The 11,364-nt window shown below is 44.6% G+C and overlaps 1 pseudogene; it reads left to right on the top strand.

Moving 5' to 3' along the window:
• Window positions 1-3,682: 3,682 nt before the first annotated feature.
• Window positions 3,683-4,259, top strand: LOC110293300 (dynactin subunit 5 pseudogene; annotated as a pseudogene).
• Window positions 4,260-11,364: the final 7,105 nt, after the last annotated feature.

The raw sequence follows: 11,364 nt of genomic DNA, 5'->3' as shown, positions 1-11,364 counted from the left end.
CATGATACCCTATCTCAAGGGAAAAAAAACTAAAAGAATTAAATTTCTACAGAACCTGACAATTACTTCTAAGAAGACAGTGGGGTTTGGTTTCCTTTCATCACTAACTTCCTGCAGGAGAAAAAGAACTCTTGAGAATGAAAAGATACGGTAAGTGCCCCCGCCCCGTTTCGCTATTGAAGAGACCCTGGCACTGCACAGTTTAGCTGACACATTTCCACACGCGTGACTGATGTGGGTTGAGCACTCAGCTCCTGACTCTCTTCCCCGTTTGCCTGCCCCACTCACCCTCACTATCCCAGCCACCTTAAAACAAGCAGTGGCAAAGAGTTACACAGCACAAAGCACACACCATGACTCGGCAGACTGGGCATCCATCCACGAGAGAGGTGAAAAGATCAAGAGAGTCTCAGTTCTTCAGATGCCAAATTAACACTTGGAACTGTGCGGATCTTGACAGAAGAGAAAAACAACCATCTGCCGGCAGCTCCTGACAAGTATGGTGTTCCTGTAGCTCACGGTCATCTCTGTTACAGAAGACGTGTGGTTTACAGCGATACCGGCTAACTTTGTTCCTGGTTTTAGAGATGGGCACATGACTAAGGAGGGCCTAAGCTAGTTCACATAGAACACTCCATTAAAGACAGTGATCTTTTCAGTATTAAGCCCAAGAGGTGCGTCAGGACAACTAGAGCTAAAGAAATCCACTCTGCAAAACATCTGTGCCCTGGAAAGAGAAGAACAAGTCTCTTTTCCTGCGAAAATTGATCAATACATGGTATATGGCTAGAGCAATGGCAGCCTCTTGGCTCCTTGAGGTTCTCTCCCGAGGCCCGATGCAGCATAACGAAAGCGGAAGCCACAGATGAAAGGAAATTGTTCTAATGACATGGTTTGAGTCATTTGAGCCTTCTCAGGAGTTGGCACTGCCACTGGGTTTCTATGTGTGTGAGCTCATACATTTCCTCTAATGAAGCTAATTTAGGTTTGGGTTTTCTGTAGCATGAAACAACAGGATCTATAGATTTACCGTGCCCGTCAAAGATGGCGCTACCAATTTATTTACCGTTCCACATGACCTTCTTGTGGTTCTACTGATAAGCTTCTCCTCAATAGGTGAGTGTGGCCACACCTCTTAAGAAGGCCAGGCCCCAGGTTGCTGTAACCAGTGTAGTATTTGACCCTCTGAGGCTCCAGAGGCTTCACTATCCTATCACTTGGGGACCACTGCCACCAAAACTCAACTCATATTGTCAGGAAACTGTTTGACAAGGACATGAGCAGAAGGTGTCACCAATAGTCCCGGGTAAGGTCTCAGCTGACAGCCGCAGTAAGTCAGGAGATATAAGTGAGGGAACCCTGAGGAGGTTCCAGACCCCAGTCTTCGAGTCCTCCCAGGCAGCATGGAGCAGAGGTAAGCCGTTGTAGCTGTGTGACTCATCTAATACCCCATGCTACAGGAGGTATGAAGTAAAATAAATACCAGCGATTGTTTTAATGCACCTCACATTGGGGAGCAATTTCTTCCACAGCAATAAATTAGCTAATACATAACCCTAATAGATACAATTGGTATTCTACATTAAACTGTTCTCAGAATAGTGGAGGGCTGGGAGCATAGATAGAGGGGGGGCCTGCTTAGCATCAGGCCCTGGGTTCAATTCCAGCTGCATAAAATTGGGAGTGGTGGTATACACCGGTGGTATATATCAGTAATCCCAGATCTTGGTAGGATCATCAGTGTCCCTGCAGTACACACATAAGTTAAATAAATAAATAAATAAATAAATAAATAAATAAATAAATAAATAAATAAATAAGAAACAAAAAACCCATGGTAGACTGCTCTTGAGGAATGTCACCTAAGTTTGACCTCTTGCTTCCACAGGCACACATATGTACAAAGACATGTGTGCAAACATGCTCGCTCTCTCTCTCTCTCTCTCTCTCTCTCACACACACACACACACACACACACACGCACACACAGCAAAAAGTTCTCTTACCCCACTTATATACCCACCCTCTCTACCTCCCAGAAAATAGCTGCTCTGACTTCTGATCTGTTGTACCCTTTTGAGTGTCCTGACAATGGAATCCTGCAGAGCCAGTCTTGGGCATGCTGCCCTCACCCGGCATGGCTTTTTGACTAGTGTGCATTTGCAAGAGATCATAGTTTCTTTTCAGGGTGAGTAGTGTTTCATTGTGTGAATATGTTTATCCATGTCCTAACTATGGTAAAGAAATATGAACATCATTCAACATTGTGAGGGTGTGGTGGTTTGAATATGTTTGGCCCATGGGAAGTGGCACCATAAGGAGGTGTGGCCTTGTTGGAGGAAGTGTGTCACTGTGTAGGCAGGCTTTGAGGGCTCTTAGTGTTCAAGCTCCACCTAGTTCAGAAGAAAGCCTCCTCCTAGCTGCCTGCAGAACAGAGTCTCTCCTGGTTGCCTTTGGATCAAGATGTAGAACTCTTGGCTTCTCCAGCACCATGTCTGCCTGCCTGCTGCCATGCTTCCTACCGTGATGAGAATGAACTGAAGCTCTGAAGCTGTAAGCTGAGTCTAATTAAATGTTTGCCTTTATAAGAGTTGCCTTGCTCATGGTGTCTGTTCACAGCAATAAAATCCTAACTAAGACAGAGGAATGTGTTCATATTTCCTGGGAGGGTGACTGCTAAGTTACTGGGTAAGAAAATGTTTAAGTTCATTAGAACTACTTAAAAGTTTATCTAAGTAGTCTTAATCTTGTGTTCCTCTCAGCAGCACAGGAGCATGCTGGTTACTCTACATTTGCCAGGATTTGGTATGGTTACTCTTTTGGTATGATCAGCAGAACTTGCTGATGATTATAAGTGTTCATCCTGATGAGTATCTTTTCTTTCATCTCTGCTTCCCTAGTCTGCTTCCAGGTCACTCTCTGTGGGATAGGGAGTAAACAGCAGTGTTAGGGTTTAGATTGGGCATTTGTGGGAGCCTGGTGGTGCTATCATGTGGTGGAGTTGTAAGGTCACTGGGCTTGTCAGTGTGCCACCATGTCTGTGACTTCACAGTTGAATGGGTCACTAGGAGGGTGTGGCTCACCGAACGCACAGTTTGGAGGGTGTGTCTACTCTCTGTTTTCTTCTCTCTCTGATTCCTGTCCACCATAAAGTGGGTCAGCTTGCTCCCTGCCATGTTGCCTATCCAGGAATTCTGCTTCCTCACTCCAGAGGCTCAGAAGCAATGGAGGCACCTCTCCATAGATTGATATCTATGAGTCAAACTATGTCTTTCTGGGGCTGGAGAAATTTCCCAGTAGTTAAGAGCAGTTGTGTTCTTGCAGTGGACCCAGGTCTAATTTTCAATTTTACATAGTGAGCTCACAACCTTCTCTAACTCCAGCTGCAGGAGATCCACACCCTTTTCTGGCCTCCTAGGGTACCGGGCATGCATGCGGTACACATGCATACATGCAGGTGAACACTCATAATATAAAATAAAAATAACTTCTTAAGTGTGTTCTGCTCATGCAGAGGGCTTGAGTTTCTAGCACCGAAGCTGGGTGGCTGACAACTGCCGGTAACTCCATCTTCAGGGGATTTAACACCCTCTTCTGACTTCCACTAGCACCTGTGCATACCAACTGTTAAGAAATACAGTGTGGGGTCAACCGGAAGTAGCTGGAATCACCGTCAGCCTGAGCTACTGACAGGATCCTGAGGTTCAAAGAGGGGGCAGCCATGGAGTTGGGCAAACTGCTGTACAACAAGTCGGAGTACATCTGGGAACAAAGGTAGTCGCCAGTCTGTTTTGTGTGGAAGCCAGAACATCGTCCTCAATGGCAAGAGCATTATAATGAATGACTGTATCATCTGAGGAGACCTGGCAAATGTAAGAGCTGGACGTCACTGTGTCGTGAAAAGCCGTAGTGTCATAGGCCACCATTCAAAAAAATTCAGCAAAGGTGTTGCATTCTTTCCTCTGCATATTGGGGATCATGTCTTTATTGAGGAAGACTGTGTGGTCAACGCTGCCCAGACTGGTTCTTATGTTCACGTTGGGAAGAACTGTGTGATTGGGCGCTGTTGTGTATTGAAAGACTGCTGCAAAATTCTCAACCATACAGTATTACCCCCAGAAACTGTGGTCCCCCCATTCACTGTCTTCTCCGGCTGCCCAGGACTCTTCTCTGGGGAGCTCCCAGAGTGCACACAGGAGCTGAGGATTGACGTCACCAAAAGCTACTGCCAGAAGCTCCTACCCCTAGCACAAGCCTAATGTCTCAGCTTCACATCTTTAATTCTTTTGAACTCTAAGACGAACCTGGAGATAAAGAGAGCAGCCAGTGACTACAAGAGCTGTCCTGTTTTTGACAACTTCTACTCTCCCGTTGTTGGCTTTTTTTTTTTTTAATTTTAAATGGCTCTGAGCATTTAAGAATTTAATAAGGCTAGAGAGATGGCTCAGTGGTTAAGCATGCTGGTTGTTCTTCCAGAGGACCCAGGTTCAGTTCCCAGCACTCACATGGCCCTACAACCATCTATAACTCCAGTTCTAGAGGATCTGATGGGTTTCTGGCTTCCATGGTCACCAGACATACATGTGGTAAAGACATATGCAGCCAAAATATCCCTTCACATAAAAAAAAATTTTTAACAAGAAAAAAAAAAAGAAAGAAAGAAAAGAAATACAGTGTGAGGCCGGGCGTGGTGGCGCACGCCTTTAATCCCAGCACTTGGGAGGCAGAGGCAGGTGGATTTATGAGTTCGAGGCCAGCCTGGTCTACAGAGTGAGTTCCAGGACAGCCAGGGCTACACAGAGAAACCCTGTCTTGAAAAAAACCAAAAAAAAAAAAAAAAAAAAAAAAAAAAAAAAGAAAAAGAAAAGAAAGAAATACAGTGTGGTGAGGGGGTACCTGGCAGGCCCATGCCAAGGTGTCTCCTGAGAAATTAAGCCATACAACAGATCTGGTATTTGGAGAAGGGAGAAGGGTGAGGACCTGAAGATGAGGTCGAGGCGCTGCTGGTGGTGACATAGCTATTGCTAGGGCCTTGGGAGGAGTCTAGTGGAATCACCTGTAAACTAACACCAATCCCATCCCACACTATCCCATACTATTAAAAGAAAATAAATCTTTCCTCTGTTGAATTGCTTTGCTCAGATGTTTCGTTACAGTGACCACAAAAAAAAAAAAAAAAAAAAAAAAAAAAGAGAAATGACTACATAGAAAATCTGCACCAAGAAGGGAGGTCATGGCTGGGAGTAGTGGCACATGTCTTCAATTGCAGTACGAGGAAACCAAAAGCAGGCAGATCTCTGTGAGTTTGAGACCAGTCTGGTCTACATAGCAGTTCCAGGCCAGTCGAGGCTACGCAGTGAGACCTTGAATTAAAATGAAAGAAAGAAAGAAAGAAAGAAAGAAAGAAAGAAAGAAAGAAAGAAAGAAAGAAAGAAAGAGAGGAAGAAAGAGAGAAAGAAAAGGAGAAAAAGTGGGATGTTTACTGTGACTATATCTGAGCATGGGGTTCAGAAGTTTTTTAGAACTGCTTGTGGGGAGGATTCTGACAAGGTTTGGAGAAGCAGGCTAGAAAGGCTTGGAATGACGAAAGTGGAGTATAATGGTGATTCAGGCAGCTTACCAACACAGACGGTGGAGACACAGACAGTAAGACTGATTCTGAGATAGAAAACCACATTATTTTTTCTACCTCAAAATCAGGAGATTCTGGATCCTCTTGAAGCAGAGTTACAGATGGTTATAAGTCACCATGTGGGTGCTGGGAATAAAGGTGGGCCTTCTGAAAGTGCAGCCTAAGGACTGAGTCAAGGGTAATAGTGCTTGCTTTCTTCCTTCCTTCCTTCCTTCCTCTCTTCCTTCCTTTCTTCCTTTCTTCCTTTCTTTCTTTCTTTCTTTCTTTCTTTCTTTCTTTCTTTCTTTCTTTCTTTCTTTCTTTCTCTCTCTCTTTCTCTCTCTCTCTCTCTCTCTCTCTCTTTCTTTCTTTCTTTCTTTTAAGATTTATTTATTTTTTTTATGTATATGAGTTCATTGTAGCTGTACAGTGTGAGCCTTCATGTGGTTGTTGGGAATTGAATTTTTAGGACCTCTGCTCACTCCGGTCAACCCCGCTCCCTCTGGTCAACCCTGCTCGCTCAGGCCCAAAGACTTATTTATTATTATACATAAGTACACTGTAGCTGTCTTCAGCAGTCAGTGCTCTTACCAGCTGAACAATCTCGCCAGCCCTAGTATTTGCTTTCTTGCTGTGGAAATACCTTGAGCCATTTAGAGACTAGCTGGTTTTTGGTTTTTTTTCAAACTACAAAAAACAAAACAAAACAAACAAACACCAACTTCCATAGTTTAAGAAAACCAACAGTGGGGCCAGTGAGACTGTTCAGCAGATAAAAGCACCTACTCAGACAGACAGACAGACAGACAGACAGACACACACACATATACACACACACACACATACACATACATACACAGATTAAAATACTTGTTCTGTAGATCATACTGGCCTTGAACTCAGAGATCTCCCAAGTCTGAGATTAAAGACAGGCATCACCATGCCCAGCTATGAAATAATAAGTTTTAAAGTAAAATAAAAATAACTTAACTGGGCCAGGCAAGGTGGCAGATGTCTGTCTTTTAATTCCAGCACCGGGGAGTCAGAGGTAAGGTTGATCTCTATGAGTTCAAGGCCAGCCTGGCCTACAAAGTGAGTCCAGGACAGCTAAGGCCGAGTTCTGGTACTGGGTAATCTACAGAGGCAGGAGGCTCACCACAAGGTGGAGACCAGTCTCACTACCCATCTAACTCTAGATCTGTGAGGGTTACATAGGGAGACCCTGTCTTAAAAAAAAAAAAGTGTAGAGACATATATATATGAAAAAAACTAAAAAGAAAACCAAATTCTATAAAAGCAAGCCACAGATGCCTGGCCCACATTTCAATTCCAGAAATATGGTGCAGCGACAGAAAAAAAGAATAAAAAGAATGGGTTTGGGAGTTAGAAGTCCTGAGTTTTCCTCTCTTTTCTCTCTCTCTCTCTCTCTCTCTCTCTCTCTCTCTCTCTCTCTCTCTCCCTTCCTCTCTCCCTCCCTCCCTCTCTCCCCTTCTCTCCTCCCTCTCTCTCTCCCTCTCTCTTTCTTTCTCTCTCTCTTCCTTTCCCCTCCTTTTTCTCTTTCTGCCTTCATATCCGGTCCACTTCTTCCCCAACTATCTAGAAGTAAATCGCAAATGCCCTATATTTTTTTAAAAATAGTGTGGGGCAGCTTAGGTTCACCTGAAACTTGCTGCAAGGCTGAGGATCATCTTGACTCTCCCTCCCAAGTATGGGGTCACAGGCACCCCTATTCCTGGTTAATGGGGTGCTGGGCTTATGCTTGCAAAGCCAGGGTGAGCATCACTGTGGCCCCTTTCCTTGTTTGTTCGTTCCACTTTTGGGAGATGTGGTCTTACTGTAGAGTCCTGGCTAGCCTTGTTCTTGGGGAGAAATCCCTACACCTCCCGAATGCTGGGACTATAGGCCGACCACACACAGCTAAAACAAATGTAAATACTTTATTTTGCCTGTTTCTTTTAAAAAAAAAAAAGCTATTTAATTATTTTATGTATCTGAGTACCCTGTAGCTGTCTTTAGACACACCAGAAGAGAGCATCAGATCCCATTACAGATGGTTGTGAGCTACCATGTAGTTGCTGGGAATTGAACTCTGGGCCTCTAGGGAGAACAGCCAGTGCTCTTTTTTGTTTGTTTGTTTGTTTGTTTGTTTGTTTTTGGTTTTTGGTTTTTCAAGACAGGGTTTCTCTGTGTAGCCCTGGCTGTCCTGGAACTCACTTTATAGACCAGGCTGGCCTCGAACTCAGAAATCCACCTGCCTCTGCCTCCCAAGTTCTAGGATTAAAGGCATGAGCCACCACCTCCCCGGCCAGCCAGTGCTCTTAACCACTGAGCCATCTCTCTAGCTCTTCCCTGTTTCTTTTTAAGATGGGTTTCAATATATAACCCAGACTGGCTTTAAGTCATGATCTTTCTGCTTCTGTCACCTGAGTGTTAAGGGACAGGTATGATTTACTACATAGGCTAAATCACATTTCTAAAAAGTTGTGGGAAACTAGGTGTTGCTTTTAATCCCAGTACTCAAGAGGCAGAGGCAGGTCAGGTTCACTCTCTAAGAATTCAAGGCCAGTCAGGTCTACATATCAAGTTCCAGGCCAGCAGAGGCTATATAGCAAGATCATGTTGTTGTTCTTGTTGTTGTTGTTGTAATGAGGAGGGGAATGGATAGCACAGCAGGAGAAAACTTAGTGGAGTCGTTCCGTCCTTTACCTTGACCTGCGTTCCAGGGATTGGATTCAGGAAACAGGTCTTTGTGGGGCAAACATCTTTTTGCCAGATCATCTCACAGGCTCTAATCACAGCTTTGGAAGGACTTTTGTTCACGATTTTGTTCCTGGACTTAGGGGTCTAGGCTGGCTCCATTTTGACTAGAACTCAGACACTGGATTTTGAAGAAACCCACAAATGACAGTGAGTATATATATAATCCTGGCATCCCATGGACAAGACAGAGTCTCAGTAGTCCAGGCTGGCTTTAAATTCTGTCTTTGTGAGGAGAACATTAAATCCTGATCCTTTTGTCTCCAAAGACTTTTAAAGTTTAACTAGGGATTATTCAAATGTTGGGGGGTATAACACACTGTTAAACACATGTGTGGTGGTTTGAATATGCTTGGCCCATGGGAAGTGGCACTATTAGAGGTGTGGCCTTGTTAGAGGAATTGTGTCACTGTGGGGGTGGGCTTTGAGATCTCAGTGCTCATGGTCTACCTAGTGTGGAAGAGACCCTCTTCCTGCCTGCCTGGAGGAGACAGTCCCCCTCCTGGCTGCCTTTGGATCAAAATATAGAACTCCTGGATGGCTCTTCCAGCAGCATGTCTGCCTGCACGCTGCTGTGCTTTCCATCATGATGATCATGGACTGAAGCTCTGAAGCTGTAAGGGGGCCCCAGTTAAATGTTTTCCTTTACAAGAGTTGCCTTGGTCCTGGTGTCTCTCCAGGGCAATGAGATCCCAACGAAGACAATGTATGTTAATATAGGTGTATAATATAATAAAGTAACTATATATTACACATATTCTCTTTCTCTACATATATGTGTATATGTTCATATATACCTTTTGTTTTCTTTCTTTCTTCCCATGGCTGAGAGCTTCACAGTTGCTAGGCCAACACTGTCACCGAGCCATACCCACCGCCCAATCCTGCATGCGTCACCCCTTCACCCCCTAAGCTGAGAACAGAATACAGGGCCTTGTGTTTGGTAGGCAAGCTCTTCACTGCTGAGATAAATCCCCAACCCCCATGTATGTATCCTTTAAAAACATTTTCTTTCAAAGTTAAGCCCTATATGATCATGAGCCTATCCCAAATTGAAAGGTTGGAGGGATTGTGCAGGCACAGTGAAGAAAGCACTTGCTATGTAAATGTGAGTACCTCAGTTTAAATTCCAAGAATCCATGTCAATCCAGGTGCAGTATTAAATATCTGTAATCCCAGCATTCCCACAGAGAGATGAGAGGCAGAGACCTGAGAGAACTTGGATGCTCTTGAGCCTGGTAGTTTGTTATAGGCAGTGGTGAATAGCAAACTCTGTGAGGGGCTGGACTCAGTAGCTAGACACTGGCTGCTCTTTCAGGAAACCACTTTCTATGCCTAGCACCCACATGCTATCTCAATACCATCTGTAATTCCAGTTCCAGGGGATGTGACAACCTCTTCTGGCCTACTCTGGTACCAGGCATGAACTTTGTACACAGATACAAACATATATGCAGTCAAAGCACGCACGTGTGCATGCACACACACACACACACACACACACACACACACACACACGAGGGAGAGAGAGAGAGAGAGAGAGAGAGAGAGAGAGAGAGAGAGACTTTTTCTTCAAAACAAGGTGGAAAGCAAGAACCTATACTTACATTTGTCCTGTGACCTGCTCATGTGTGCTCTGTGTGTGTGTGTGTGTGTGTGTGTGTGTGTGTATGTGTGAAAGTTCATGTCTGGATCCAGAGCATTTGAATCAATGACCTCACTTATGAGAGGCACGTGTTCTTTCGCAGAGCTCAGGTTTGGCCTTCTTTTTGCATGACAAGGATGCTTCATGGATGGTGCTGTGTGTGGTGTATGAGCCCATCAGGAGTTGCATAATGATGGCCCTCTTTCTGTCTGTACCACTTTTAAGGTAGTATAATGGAATCGGTGGTTAGAGTATACTGCCACCAAGTGGTAACAGTTTGGTATGGGCACAAAAGGAGATCCTAGGAAGGATCTGAGATCCTGGGAAGATTTTCCTACAGTGGATTATAAATTGCCACTATCCTCCAGACACGCTGAGGTGCTGGATATGGAATCTGGGCCTTGTATAAACTAGGAGAGATATCTACCCCTGAGCTGTATCCCTAAGCTATCCAGTCCATATCACTACTTAAATGGGTATATAGATAGATAGATGGGGTCTCACTATGCAGCTGTGGTTGACCTAAAACTTGTGGGGCAAAACAGTCTGACTGCAAACTCGTGGCAATACTCCTGCCTCAGCCTTCAAAAAAGCTTGGATTGGATTATAGTTATGTGCTACCATATTTGGCACTACAATGTTTCTTTAACATGACATTTACAAGCATTAAAAAAAAAGGGGGGGGTCTTGTGTATCCTAGACTGGTCGTTAATTTACTATGAAGCGCAAAGATGACCTTGAACTTCTTATCCTCCTGTTTCCAAATCCAGAGTGCTGAGATTATAGGTAAGCCATCAGACCCAGGTTTCTACAGTCTGGGATAGAAGCTGGGATTCATGCAGGCTAGGCAAGAACTCTTCCAGCTTAGCTGCTCGAGAGTCTAACAAGTTACCTTTTAGAGTAAACCAATACTGTGACTCCACGGCACATTATAATAGCCAGAAGGCATTGAGCCCAAGACCCTCATACAGCATCCAGGATTACTAAAGCCAGGTATGTCAGCACATGCCTATAATCCTCTCAATCAAGGGACTGAAGCAGGAGGTTGCTGCAAGTATGGGGCCAGTCTGGGCTAAATAGTGAGGCCAGCCAGTGCTGTATAACAGTGTGTGATAGATAGCAAGGGCCAGCCAGAGTTCCACAGCAAGATCCGGTTTTTTTAAAAACAAAATGGGGGCTGGAGAGATGGCTCAGTGGTTAAGAGCACTGGCTGTTCTTCCATAGGTCACAGGGGTGAGGGGTCACCTAGGGGGCATGTGTGGTGAGGGGTCACTTATGAAGCAACAGCACCACGGGCAGGAACACCCCAACATGGAGGGTGACTTCCCTGTAGCTGCGTAGATTGTCTCCT

The sequence above is a fragment of the Mus caroli genome, unplaced genomic scaffold (genome assembly GCF_978045245.1).
Source record: "Mus caroli unplaced genomic scaffold, Mus_caroli_1 scaffold_6, whole genome shotgun sequence".
NCBI lineage: Eukaryota > Metazoa > Chordata > Mammalia > Rodentia > Muridae > Mus > Mus caroli.
The sequence above is the reverse complement of the archived record's forward strand: the minus strand, read 5'-3'. Positions and strand labels throughout refer to the sequence as shown.